Source organism: Gobio gobio (genome assembly GCF_949357685.1).
Source record: "Gobio gobio genome assembly, chromosome: 20".
Classification (NCBI taxonomy): domain Eukaryota; kingdom Metazoa; phylum Chordata; class Actinopteri; order Cypriniformes; family Gobionidae; genus Gobio; species Gobio gobio.
Window position 1 is genome coordinate 29,012,209 of NC_137113.1, and position 13,864 is coordinate 29,026,072.

At 36.9% G+C, this 13,864-nt stretch overlaps 1 protein-coding gene across 1 annotated transcript in view; it reads right to left on the reverse strand.

Moving 5' to 3' along the window:
• The window catches only part of svild (supervillin d), a 153,683-nt gene extending 147,787 nt beyond the window's left edge, over positions 1-5,896 (reverse strand). Inside the window, exon 1 of the mRNA XM_079846082.1 lies at positions 5,863-5,896. The gene's annotated coding sequence lies outside the window, so the exon portion shown is untranslated. The remainder of the gene's footprint in view (positions 1-5,862) is intronic.
• Positions 5,897-13,864: the final 7,968 nt, after the last annotated feature.

A 13,864-nucleotide genomic window follows, 5' to 3' on the forward strand; every position in this document is an offset into this window, starting at 1 on the left:
GGTTCTCATTATCCAAGTAGTCTCAACCGAGTGTTTATAGTTTGAGTTTGTGCTTTTAAACATATTATACCCCACTCATCTAAAGAAATGTCTTTATTTAAGTCCTGCATCCATGCCTGTCTTTTATTTTCAGAACTTTCTTTATGATTCTGTCCCAGTATATTATTTAATTGAGTAATTAGCCCTTTACTGAAACAGTCTTGTGTAGAAAAGGTTTCCAATGTGGATAATGAAGGAAGTGGTTTGAAAAATGTTTCTAGGCGTATATGAAACTTCGACACTAGATTGTCAAATTACATTAAAATATTGTCTACATATAAATCTTTCAATCTAACAATACCCTTACTTAACCATAGTTTAAATCCCATATCATTTTTAGCTGGGCTGAAATATTCAATACCCCAAATAGGGGAAAAGCAAGACAGCAATGGGGCCTCACCGACAATTTATGAACTTCGGACCAGATCATTACGGTATTTTTCACAAATGAGTTATCTGTTTTTCTTTTTAGTTCTTTAAGGGGTGCTGAATGTAAAAAGCTGTCAAGTTTTAAGCCTTTTGCGGCCAACGTTTCAACCTGTAACCAAGGTATATTCGAGTCTCTAGAGAACCAAAACATTGCGGCCCTCATTTGAGCAGCCCAATAGTACCACAATACATTTGGTAATTGTAGCCCTCCTCTGTCATAAGGCAGGTATAGAAGGGAAAGTCAAAATCTTCAGACTAAATTAGAAAGAAGCTTACTCACTTTTGGGAAAAATGCAGGAGGAGGGGCAAGTGGTAAAGACTGAAAGACGTATACATATCTCGGTAATATGTTCATTTTAATCACATTTATTATTCCCATAAAAGACAGGGGCAGCGTCATCCATCTAGTCATCTCTTCAGACACCTTCAACAATTAAGGTTCATAGTTAGCTGAACTAAGGGAACTTATAATTCCTAGGTAATCAAAACCATTAACAGCATTAACAAAGGGGTATACTACTTTTGGCTTAATTCTTTCTTGTTCATTAAGAAACATAATTGAAGATTTTTCTTTATTTACTCTAAAACCAGAAAAATGACCAAACAGGCCCATAAGCTTTAAAAGGGAAGGTATTGATTTTCCAAGCTCTGACATATAGGCATCTGGCATTAGCATATAAGGCAATACGGTGTTCTAAAACATCTGTATGAATACCACGAATTACAGGGTGTGATCTAATTGCTATTGCTAGCGGTTCCATAATAAATTATTAGTATTAATAAATATTTAAACTTTAAACTAAAGGTGATCTAAGTGTAAAAATAAGCAGAAAAGAGCATGTACAATGAAATATCCAACGTCAGCCAATAAACACTGCACAACTTTGGGGTCAGGATTTTTTTTTTTTTTTAAGAAATTAATACACACTGAATATCATTTAGCAAGGACATCACGGTTTCCACAAAAATATAAAATATAATATTTTATGATAATAAAATCTCAGGTCTGAATATTAAAATAAGAAATGTTTCTTAAGCATAAAATCAGCATACTAGAATAAGAATGATTTCTGAGGAAGCGCATGACACCAAAAACCTGAGTAAAGACTGCTGAAAATTCAGCTTTGCAGAATATTACTGTTTTTTACTCCATTTTTTGATCAAGTAAATGCAGATTAAGAGCATAATAGACTTCTTTCTAAAACAAACAAAACCTGTACTGAACCCCAACCTTTGAATGGTAGTGTATCTAATATTTTCCAATAACATTTAAAAATATAGCTGTGAGCAGCAATTATCGGGGTTCAAGCCACTTAAGGCATTTAAGTACATTTGCATAAAAAGTTGTTTTATTTAGCTATCAAATGTAACCTTTAAAATCATAGAGAGAAAATTCCATTTACAGCTAATACGGGTATTTTACCTTTTGAAATATGCTTATTAAATGTTTAACAGTTATAGTCCCACCTATGGTTTGATCTCTATTTTAAATAATTATTTTGAATAAATGATAAAATGATTATAGCATCATTTACCATATTTTTCCATGATTTACCATAGATTACCATGATTTAATATTATTAGTATTAGCATGATTTAAGAACATTGCTAGCATTGATGTGATGTCTCAGTACAAATGAAGTGGTAAACCTTAAAAAAATGTGATTTTATACAATTCATATATTCAACTATATTAGGGAGCAGAATGGGCCAATGAGTGGTCTTCTGCTGCACTATGGTGGTTTTATGGTAATTGTAGGGAACATGTAATAAGCACATTTTCTATGTTAACTCCTTTAAACATGCTTACACACATACACATTTTGTTGGATAAGTCTATTATAACTATTCACATCCTTTACTGTGGGAAAGTATAACAAAACACTGTGGGACGAATATTTTTTTTCCTTCAAATTGTATTTAACACAGTTTGTTCTTGTTATTAAACTTAGTAAGGCGCGTCAAGTTTGGTTTATTTGAATAGCGCATTTCACACACACACACACACACACACACACACACACACACACACGCCGGTGATTTTAGTTTCGTTTTCTCTGGCAGTGAATAATCAAACAATGCCTAAATGTCTTCTTGACTTTGAGGAAGATAAAATCCGCTCTTCAGACATTTTACAAACAGTGTTGCCTTGCAATATCAGGAAAAAACATGAAGATGAAGATATTCGAGAAGGTCTATCCAGCTTGTGTCCCATTCCTCTCAAAGCGCAGAGCGGTAGGCTATAGCCTATGACACATCTTTGCGGGGAAATAGTATGAATCAAATATTTTTCTAACTAATAATTAATTTTCTTATATTCTTGAGGTAACCATTATTTACTGAAAATCGTTTAAATGTTTTATAGGCTGTGTTGTTTCACTAACGGAAGTGCTAAAATAAACACGCATGCTTATGATGTTTCAGCCTCAAATGATTTCAAAATGTAGGCTATATATATATATATATCTGGCATAGACTACAGTATTTAAAATAGCATATATGCATTAGTTACATTCTCAATTTAATTTACAGAGCAATCCCTGCTAAGTTTTTAGTTTAACTAGGCTAATACTATAAAAGCGGATTAGTGTGTGTCGCACTCGCAACGGGGGCGTGGCATCACGATGATATCGTCCATCGGCACAACCCTAGTTTCTAGTAGGCCTATAAATATATCTAAAAAATCTTAAATCAAGATGAATTTACTAAATAAGTTAAATTACATTAGATATTTTGTCTTCTTTTCTGGAAAATAAAATGAAATTGAAGTGAGTTTTTGGTTAAAACAAGCAAATATATCTGCCAATGGGGTAATTCTGTTTGGAATCTTATTATTTATTCCAGGCATATTATTTTTCTAATCCATTGGAAAATAATTTTGTTTGTTTCAAGCAAAAACTCAATTCATTTAGATTTTTCCCCCCAGGAATCAAGAACAAATATGTAATTTTCCTCAGTAAAAGCATCTTGATTTAAGAATTTTTAGGTATTTGGACTGGAAAAAAGACAGAAATACCAAGTAAGAAAAGTATTTTTTGTAGTGTGGTTTTACCTGTGGTGATCTAAATAGAGCACTTATTACATTTAAATAAGAATAGAGTTCTAACTCAGTAATAATATTTACATTTCACCCATTAAAACTTTTTGGTTGATGAAAGTTTTACAGATATTGTTAAATATCTATACATTTCCTGTGTCCTATCTCAAGCTACTCTACTGTCAGCTCAAGCTTTTGTCAAATCTGTCATGTTTCCAAGAAACAAAACATGTAATATACATGTTTTGTTTCTTGGACAAAAAGCTTGAGCTGACAGTAGAGTAGCTTGAGATAGGACACAGGAAATGTATAGATATTTAACAATATCTGTAAAACTTTCATCATTTATTTATTTATTTATTTATTTATTTATTTATTTATTTATTTATTTATATATTTATATATATATATATATATATATATATATATATATATATATATATATATATATATATATATATATATATATATATATATATATATATATATATGTATGTCCACAACATCTAGCCCCCTTCAAAAAAAGTTTGGACACCCCTGGTTTAATCCTCTGAACATTGCGAACGGGTGTTCTGCTGGATTTTTCCTCATGACAGCGTGTTAGTATTGGTGTGACCGGTCTGAATTTCGCGCAGGGTTGCACATAACGTTAATTCTACTAATTCTCGCAGATTTCGCGCTCGCATCTGAAGCGCACATACACATACCGTAATATATAATTAGCTCCTTTTCCAGCTTATTAATGGTCAAATACACTCAAAAATTATTGGACATAACATTATTGTTTAGCTATTGACCTATGTTATCAAATTCCCTGTTGTGGTTGTCTCGATCGGACTAGCGGTTTTGAAGATAATCGCAAAAGTTTTGTAAGCGTTAAATTACACTGTTACACAAACCATAAGACAAAACCTGCCATGTTTGGTATCGTTGGACTCGGCAAGAATTCAGGAGACTAAGGAGGTGACTCCTGTGAAAAACACTGGCTTGAAACTTCTTAGGCTCCTTCAAGGCATTGTGCCGATGATGCAAACTGTGTTTTTTGAGATACACCAATGTTCTCATAGACTATCATGGCACCCTGGACAAAGACAAAGACACTGCATGCCACTTATTATCAGATTAATGGTTGGGTGTTGTTATAGCCATTTTCATTAAATTTTTTTCCGCTTACAGCGCCACCAAGTGGTCAATCGTAGCAATTTTTGTCATGTGACCGACGTTTCAGCTCATAGACGTGACCTGAGTTTAGTGAAAATATCGTGTTCTGTTCACAAGTTATAGTCATTTTAGTAAAAGTGGCCCCCGACACGTTGAATATTTTGGTTCCCCTTAGCGACCATGAATTGAAAAATCTATTTTTTTTTTCATAATTATTGATAGTCTCTCTCCAAAAGAACATTTCTACAGTGGTTTGGTTCCGAATAGGGGAAAAACGTGGGAGTAGTTCGCAAAAGTAGGTTTTAAAAAAGAAAAATTCTCGAAATTCACTGCCTGAAGGGCAAGCCAATCTGGGGCATGCATTTTGTCCGCCTTGAGCCAAGGCTTCCAATGATATAAGACACTTGAGCCCACGCCTAACGGTTTAGGAGTTATGAGCCATGTCGTACTTTTGCTCGCTGTAGCGCCCCCGTCAGGCCGATTAGGGCGTGCTTCGGTGACGCTGGTAGACGGTGTGAGTATTAATAGCCCTGAACGTTTCAAGTCTCTACGACTTACGGTTTGGTCTGCCCGATCAGTTTTAGAAGGAGAATGATGCATCATTTAGCGATTTAGGAAATTTAGCGATTACAATAGGGTTTCAGCCTTTCAGGTTTGAACCCCTAAAAATATTATTGACATCAAATAATATTGACAGAAAACAATGTGATGCAGATATATTCCCTCTACTCTATCGTATTTGGCCAGCTAACACCTCATCTATATTGTAAACAAGTGACAAGACAAAACTAGAAGTCATAATGAACAAGACGTCTAAACTGCAAACAAATGACACATAACAAAATCAAATGTGATACAACAAACTAGAACTCATCCAGTGTAGACAATTGTGTTAAACAAGGAAACTCAAATTCCAGATTGTGTTGTTCAGGCCACTCAGGGATCTGGGTCTACTTTGAGTATCACAACTTCGAACTGAAAAATCTCTCAGCGGAACATGATGGCTGTACACATGTGAACATCTGTGTGTCAGGCTGTTTGTGTGTTTCACTAGATTCTCTCCAGATGTATGTGAGTACATCACTGTATATCTGCTCTTTTAAAAGGGGAGAGTGTGGCACAATTGAAGCAAGAGAAAGGAACTCTCTGTTTCACAAAGGGGCTCTTTGAAACCAATGAAAAGAAATGAGACTTACCCCGTGGCTTCTGGGCTTCCTCTGCTTCCAGTGGACTGTGTGTGTGTGAGAGAGAGAGAAAGGCAAAGAGTAATGAGCTTATGACTTAATATGTGGCAAGCAAACAAAAGTTGACACCGCTTCACCTGAAACTCTAATCTCCACTTTGCCGTCCCTCATGGCATTTCCATTGTCCTGCTTAAGGCAGATAAGAATGGAACTCAGTGGTAGATAAAAGCATGAGATATCACACACTATACATAATAAATGCTTTTGCATCAGTAAACCTTTACTAAAGCACTAAAATTATAATTAAATAATTAAATCTGTGAAAAACAAATTAATTGAGAATATCTGAGATGAAACCATGAATTTAAATTGTTGTGCCTTTTAGTAAATTAATGCTTTGGGGCCATACGCTAGTTCACCCCTAAAAACAGATGTACGCAGTTATAAGCACGTTTTGGTCTGGAAAAAAAAATGCAAATGCAACTATCATACTATGGTTACATAAGATAAAAGACATCTAATATAACCAAATTATGCTTTTTATATTGAACAATACAACAGACATATGTTATTTAGTTTATTTATATTACTTAAATGTATAATACATTTATATGTATCTTAATACATATGAATTATATACACATCTATATGAGACAAATGTAAGATAATTCATATTTAATTACATTATATTATGTCATACCATATCCTCATATCATACCTTAAACTTCTCTAATATGCATGACTCAAGCGTTATTGTTGTTTGATAGACATTGTAGGGTGTTCCAAATTAGCGTATTTTGTCAAGTGAAGTGAACTTCAACAGATATCAGTGAATAGAGAGCAGTGAACACTGCGTAGGGACTCACAATTAATTCTGTAACTAAAGCCTATTGACTTTTTTTTTTTAAAGTGTGTGTATGTATATAAATTTACATATATGAAACGTTAACACGGGAATAGAAACTGCTAAGCAATTCCATTTAATGTCAGAAGAAATAACAGCACAAAATAGATCAATATAAAACCACATCTAACAGGAAAAAACATATTTTTATCAGACAGCTCACATGACTTGAGTCTTATCTACACCCAAGGAAAGCACAAAGAGCAATGAAGTGAGCCAAGAAAACCAGTTGTTTTTATTTTCCCTATGAGAGTTCACTAAAGGTTGTGTTACAATAAGACAATGCTCAAGTCTTTAAAGGGTCTGGCACCTTCTTATTTGTCAGATCATTTAAATGTAAATAAGTCAGTAAGATGTTTGCAATCCTCAGACAGTATTACACTGTCATCTCCTAGAACAAGATTGAAGTTGATCCCAAGATATGGAATAGTCTTCCATTATCTGTGAGGTCTGCATCGTCGATATATGAATTTAAATCGAAGTTACACTCTTATCTTTTTTAATCTTGCATTCCATTTATTATAACTTATAGTTTCTTTTTAACTCAAACTTAGTGATGTATTTTTTTTATTTTTTATTTATTTTTTATTATTATTGTTCTTTGTACAGCACATTGGTCAACTTTTGTTGTGTTTCTTTGTGCTTAATAAATAAAAAAATGAATGAAAATGAATGAAACAACATCAAGGAAACTGTTGATGAACTTCGCACCAAATATGAAATATTTTACAATGATTATTATTGTTGTTACTGCTACTATTATTATTAATAATAATAATAATTTAGGAATCCAAAGTGTTTCCAGAAAAGTACAAGATTTTTTTTTTTAAATACTTATTTGCAAATATTTTAAATTGTAATGACACGTTTAGTCATATTGTTTTTTGTATGCTTCTCCTTGCACTGTCACCTTATCGTGGTGGAGAGGTTTGAGTACTCGAATGATCCTGGGAGCTATGTTGTCTGGGGCTATATGCCCCTGGTACGGTCTCCCAAGGCAAACAGGTCCTTGGTGACGGGCCAGACTAAGAACAGTTCACAAGCCCTTTATGACTACAATGACATCAAGGACCGAGACGTCGCCCAGCATGGGGCCTGGCCAGGCTCAGCCCGAAGGAGTGACGTGGGGCCGCCCTCCTGTGGGCTCACCACCTGCAGGAGGGAGCGTAAGGGGCCGGTGCATAGTGAATCGGGCGACAGTCGAGGGCGAGGCCCCAGACGACCCAATCTCTGGACACGGAATCTGGCTTTAGGGACGTGGAATGTCACCTCGTTGGCGGGGAAGGAGCCTGATCTTGTGCGGGAGGTCGAGAGGTACCGACTAGAGATAGTCGGGCTCACCTCCAGGCACAGCTTGGGCTCTGGAACCACACTTCTTGAGAGAGGCTGGACTCTCTACCACTCTGGAGTTGCCCATGGTGAGAGACGGAGGGCTGGAGTGGGTTTGCTTATAGCCCCCCAGCTCAGCCGCCATGTGTTGGAGTTCCCCCCGGTGAACGAGAGGGTCGCTTCCCTGTGCCTTCGGGTCGGGGATAGGTCTCTCACTGTCGTGTGTGCCTACAGGCCAAATGGCAGTGCGGAGTACCCGGCCCTCTTGGGGTCTCTGGGAGGGGTGCTGGAAGTGCTCCGACTGGAGACTCCGTCGTTCTACTGGGGGACTTCAACACCCACGTGGGCAGTGACAGTGACACCTGGAGGGGCGTGATTGGGAGGAACGGCCCCCCTGATCTGAACCCGAGTGGTGTTCAGTTATTGGATTTCTGTGCTAGCCACGGTTTGTCCATAACGAACACCATGTTCAAGCATAAGGGTGTCCATCAGTGCACATGGCACCAGGACACCCTAGGCCGGAGGTCCATGATCGACTTTGTGGTCATATCATCAGACCTTCGGCCATATGTCTTGGACACTCGGGTGAAGAGAGGGGCGGAGCTGTCAACTGATCACCACCTGGTGGTGTGTTGGATCCGATGGCGGTGGAGGAAGCTGGACAGACTCTGCAGACCCAAACGTACTGTGAGGGTCTGTTGGGAACGTTTGGCCGAGCCCCCTGTCAGAGAGATCTTCAACTCCCACCTCCGGCAGAGCTTTGACCGGATCCCGAGGGAGTCTGGAGATATTGAGTCCGAGTGGACCATGTTCTCCACCTCCATTGTCGCAGCAGCCGCTCGGAGCTGTGGCCGTAAAATCTCCGGTGCCTGTCGAGGCGGCAATCCCCGAACCCGGTGGTGGACACCGGAAGTAAGGGATGCCGTCAAGCTGAAGAAGGAGTCCTATCGGGCCTGGCTGGCTTGTGGGACTCCGGAGGCAGCTGACCGGTACCGGCAGGCCAAGCGGACTGCAGCCCGGGTAGTCGTGGAGGCAAAAAAAATCTGGCCTGGGAGGAGTTTGGTGAGGCCATGGAGAAAGACTATCGGTCGGCCTCGAAGAGATTCTGGCAAACCGTTCGACGCCTCAGGAAGGGGAAGCAGTGCCCTACCAACACTGTCTACAGTGGAGATGGGCACCTGTTGACCTCAACTGGGGATATCGTCGGGCAGTGGAAGGAATACTTCGAGGATCTCCTCAATCCCACCGACATGTCTTCCGTTGAAGAAGCAGTGGCTGAGGACTCGGAGGAGGACTCGTCCATCACCCGGGCTGAAGTCATCGAGGTGGTTTAAAAGCTCCTCGGTGGCAAGGCAACCGGGGTTTGATGAGATCCGCCCTGAGTACCTCAAGTCTCTGGATGTTGTGGGGCTGTCTTGGCTGACACGCCTCTGCAACATCGCATGGCGGTCGGGGACAGTACCTCTGGACTGGCAGACCGGGGTGGTGGTCCCTCTTTTCAAGAAGGGGGACCGGAAAGTGTGTTCCAACTATAGGGGGAAATCACACTTCTCAGCCTCCCCGGGAAAGTCTTTGCCAGGGTACTGGAGAGGAGAATTCAGCCGATAGTGGAACCTCGGATTCAACAGTGTGGTTTCCGTCCCAGTCGTGGAACACTGGACCAGCTCTATACCCTTTCCAGGGTGCTGGGGGGTTCATGGGAGTTTGTCCAACCAGTCCACATGTGTTTTGTGGATTTGGAGAAAGCATTCGACTGTGTTCCACGTGGCATCCTATGGAGGATGCTCTGGGAGTATGGGGTCCGGCTTAGGGCTGTTCGGTCCCTGTACGACCAGAGCAGGAGCTTGGTCCGCATTGCCGGCAGTAAGTCAGACCTGTTCCCGGTGCATGTTGGACTCCGGCAGGGCTGCCCTTTGTCACCGGTTCTGTTCATAATTTTTATGGACAGAATTTCTAGGCGCAGCCAAGGGCCGGAGAGTGTCCGGTGTGGGGACCATACGATTTCGTTGCTGCTTTTTGCGGATGATGTTATCGTGTTGGACTCCTCAGACCAGGACCTCCAGCGTGCACTGGGACGGTTTGCGGCTGAGTGTGAAGCGGCTGGGATGAGAATCAGCACCTCCAAGTCCGAGGCCATGGTTCTCAGTCGGAAAAGGGTGGTTTGCCCGCTTCAGGTGGGTGGAGAGTTCCTGCCTCAAGTGGAGGAGTTCAGGTATCTTGGGGTCTTGTTCACGAGTGAGGGGAGGATGGAACGGGAGATTGACGGACGGATCGGTGCAGCTTCTGCAGTAATGCGGTCGATGTACCGTCTGTTGGTGAAGAAGGAGCTGAGCTGTAAGGCAAAGCTCTCGATTTACCGGTCAATCTACGTTCCTACTCTCCCCTCTGGTCATGAGCTGTGGGTCATGACCGAAAGGACAAGATCACAGATACAGGCGGCTGAAATGAGCTTTTTCCGTAGGGTGGCTGGGCGCTCCCTTAGAGATAGGGTGAGGAGCTCAGTCACTTGGGAGGAACTCGGAGTAGAGCCGCTGCTCCTCCACATCGAGAGGAGCCAGCTGAGGTGGCTCGGGCATCTATTTCGGATGCCTTTCGGATGCCTCGGATGCCTCCTGGATCCCTCCTGCCTTCCCAGGGAGGTGTCCCAGGCATGTCCCACCGGGAGGAGGCCCCGGGGAAGACCTAGGACACGCTGGAGGGACTCTGTCTCCTGGCTGGCCTGGGAACGCCTTGGGGTTCCCCCGGAAGAGCTGGAGGAAGTGGCTAGGGAGAGGGAAGTCTGGATGTCTCTGCTTAGGCTGTTGTCCCCGCGACCCGGCCCCGGATAAGCGATGGATGGATGGATGGATGGATGGATGGATGGACGGACGGACGGACGGTTTTTGTATGAAGTTTTGAAGGAAGTTCACTTTCACCCAAAAAATAAAAATGTCATTTAATTTCACATAATTTTCTCATGTCTTATGAAAATATCATAATGACCACATAGTGCTTATGGCACAGGTTTGGTGCCATGGCATTTGGTTATGAGCATTTGAGTAACATTCTAATCTGATTTTATATCTGCAACAGAGGGGGGTGATTATCAGTGTGTATCAGTGTGTGAGAAACAGACTAAATACAAGTTATTCAAATTTATGTTTGAATAATATATCCAAAATATATTCTTTTTGGACCTCAACAGCTCATGATCACCATGAACTGCTGCAGTCCTATTGTGTTCCATGGGGACAAAATACAGCATACGGTTTTGAAACAACATGAGGGTGAGTAAAGAATGTTGATTGGCTGAAGACATCATTCCAAAACACGTCCAACCGTGGCCCTGAACATAATATGTTGGGTCTTTGAGAGAGGTCAAAGGACTTGGATGCACTCATCCTGGCCAACAGAAATGGAGAAAGAAATAAAGGAAAAAGATGGAATAGGAAGTTTGGGAAGGTCAAACAAAGAAAAGTAGGAATAGAAGAATGAAAAAGAAGAGAAAACATAGGACAGAGCAGAGGAAATTAAAACATTTGATGAAAGAGTAGGTAAGGGGTTGAAACGCAGCATGACCCAACTCATTCATTCATAAAGAATGGCCTTGATATTACAGCAGCCTGCAGCTGAGCCCTGTTAGACATGCTGGATGTGTTTTCAGAGGACAGAATTACACAGGTACACATAAACCAGTTCTATGTTGCTTCCATCCACTACTAGTCATGGCTTTAGCACATCTCTATTGGGATCCATTTTGAAGAGATTCTTCTCATTTAGTATATCTCATATTTTTGATCGAACTCTACAACTGGTCAGGGTAGTCTGAGCTTTGCAATACCAACTATTAAAATAATCCAACACTGTATTTTTAACTTTCCTTTGCCTCAAGGTATTGGGTCAGATTATCAGCCCAACATGGCTGCATTTGTTATATAAACACAAAACAGATGAGCAAATAAAATAAAAAAATCCAACATGCTTTCTTTTAACTTATAACAGTCAAAAGTTTGGACATCCTCAAATGCTTTTTTTAAACTGTAATGTACATGCTGGTGCTGGACAGTTGTTGGCTGCATTTCCTTTATTATCCGCTCCAACCCATCCATTTTAATTTAGTTTTGAAACGAAATAGCATAAATTTAGATTAAGATCAAGTAAAAAGATTCAAACTTTTGTCAACGATGTTCAACGTCCAGTTCAGGTTTACTTTCACTTTACAAATAAGCCTACACAAACCAGATAAGACACTGACCTTTACAATGCAGACAACTAAAGTCTAAACAGTGATATGCCAGGACAGGACTGGCTGGTTTGACGTGTAAGGGCTGAGTCTGAGAATTAACAATGTCAACAAGCCATTCTCATGTTTGTGCTATCATTTATTCGAGAAGGTAATTAGTAAAATCCAAAATGTTTGTTAGTGTAGAAAAGTTAGTCTTGCCGGTTATTATTTCATTACAATTAACTAAATATATTACATAGAATATAATTAATATAATAAATAGAATAGAATAGAATAGAATAGAATAGAATAGAATAGAATAGAATAGAATAGAATAGAATAGAATAGAATAGAATAGAATAGAATAGAATAGAATAGAATAGAATAGAATTAATATAATATAATAAATATAATATAATATAATATAATATATAATATAATATAATATAATATAATATAATATAATATAATATAATATAATATAATATAATATAATATATTGAATAGAATAGATAGAAATAGAATAGAATAGAATATAATATAATATAATATAATATAATATAATATAATATAATATAATATAATTAATATAATATAATATAATATAATATAATATAATATAATATAATATAATATAATATAATATAATATAATGAATAGAATAGAATAGAATAGAATAGAATTAATATAATATAATATAATATAATATAATAGAATAGAATTAATATAATATAATATAATTAATATAATATAATATAAAATATATAATATAATATAATATAATATAATATAATATAATATAATATAATATAATATAATATAATATAATATAATATAATATAATATAATATAATATAATAGATAGAATAGAATAGAATTAATATGATATAATATAATATAATATAATAGAATAGAATTAATATAATATAATATAATATAATATAATATAATATAATATAATATAATTTATATAATATAATATAATATAATATAATAGAATAGAATAGAATAGATAGAAAAATAGAATAGAATAGAATAGAATTAATATGATATAATATAATATAATATAATAATTATATTATATTATATTATATTAATTATATTATATTATATTAATTATATTATATTATATTATATTATATTATATTATATTATATTATATTATATTATATTATATTATATAATATAATATAATATAATATAATATAATTAATATAATATAATATAATATAATATAATATAATATAATATAATATAATATAATATAATATAATATAATATAATATAATATAATATAATATAATATAATATAATATAATAATATAGTAAATATAATATAATATAATATAATATAATATAATATAATATAATTAATATAATATAATATAATATTAATATAATATAATATAATATAATATAATATAATATAATATAATATAATATAATATAATATAATATAATATAATATAATATAATATAATATAATGAATAGAATAGAATAGAATAGAATAGAATAGAATAGAATAGAATAGAATAGAATAGAATAGAATAGAATAGAATAGAATAGAATTAGCACC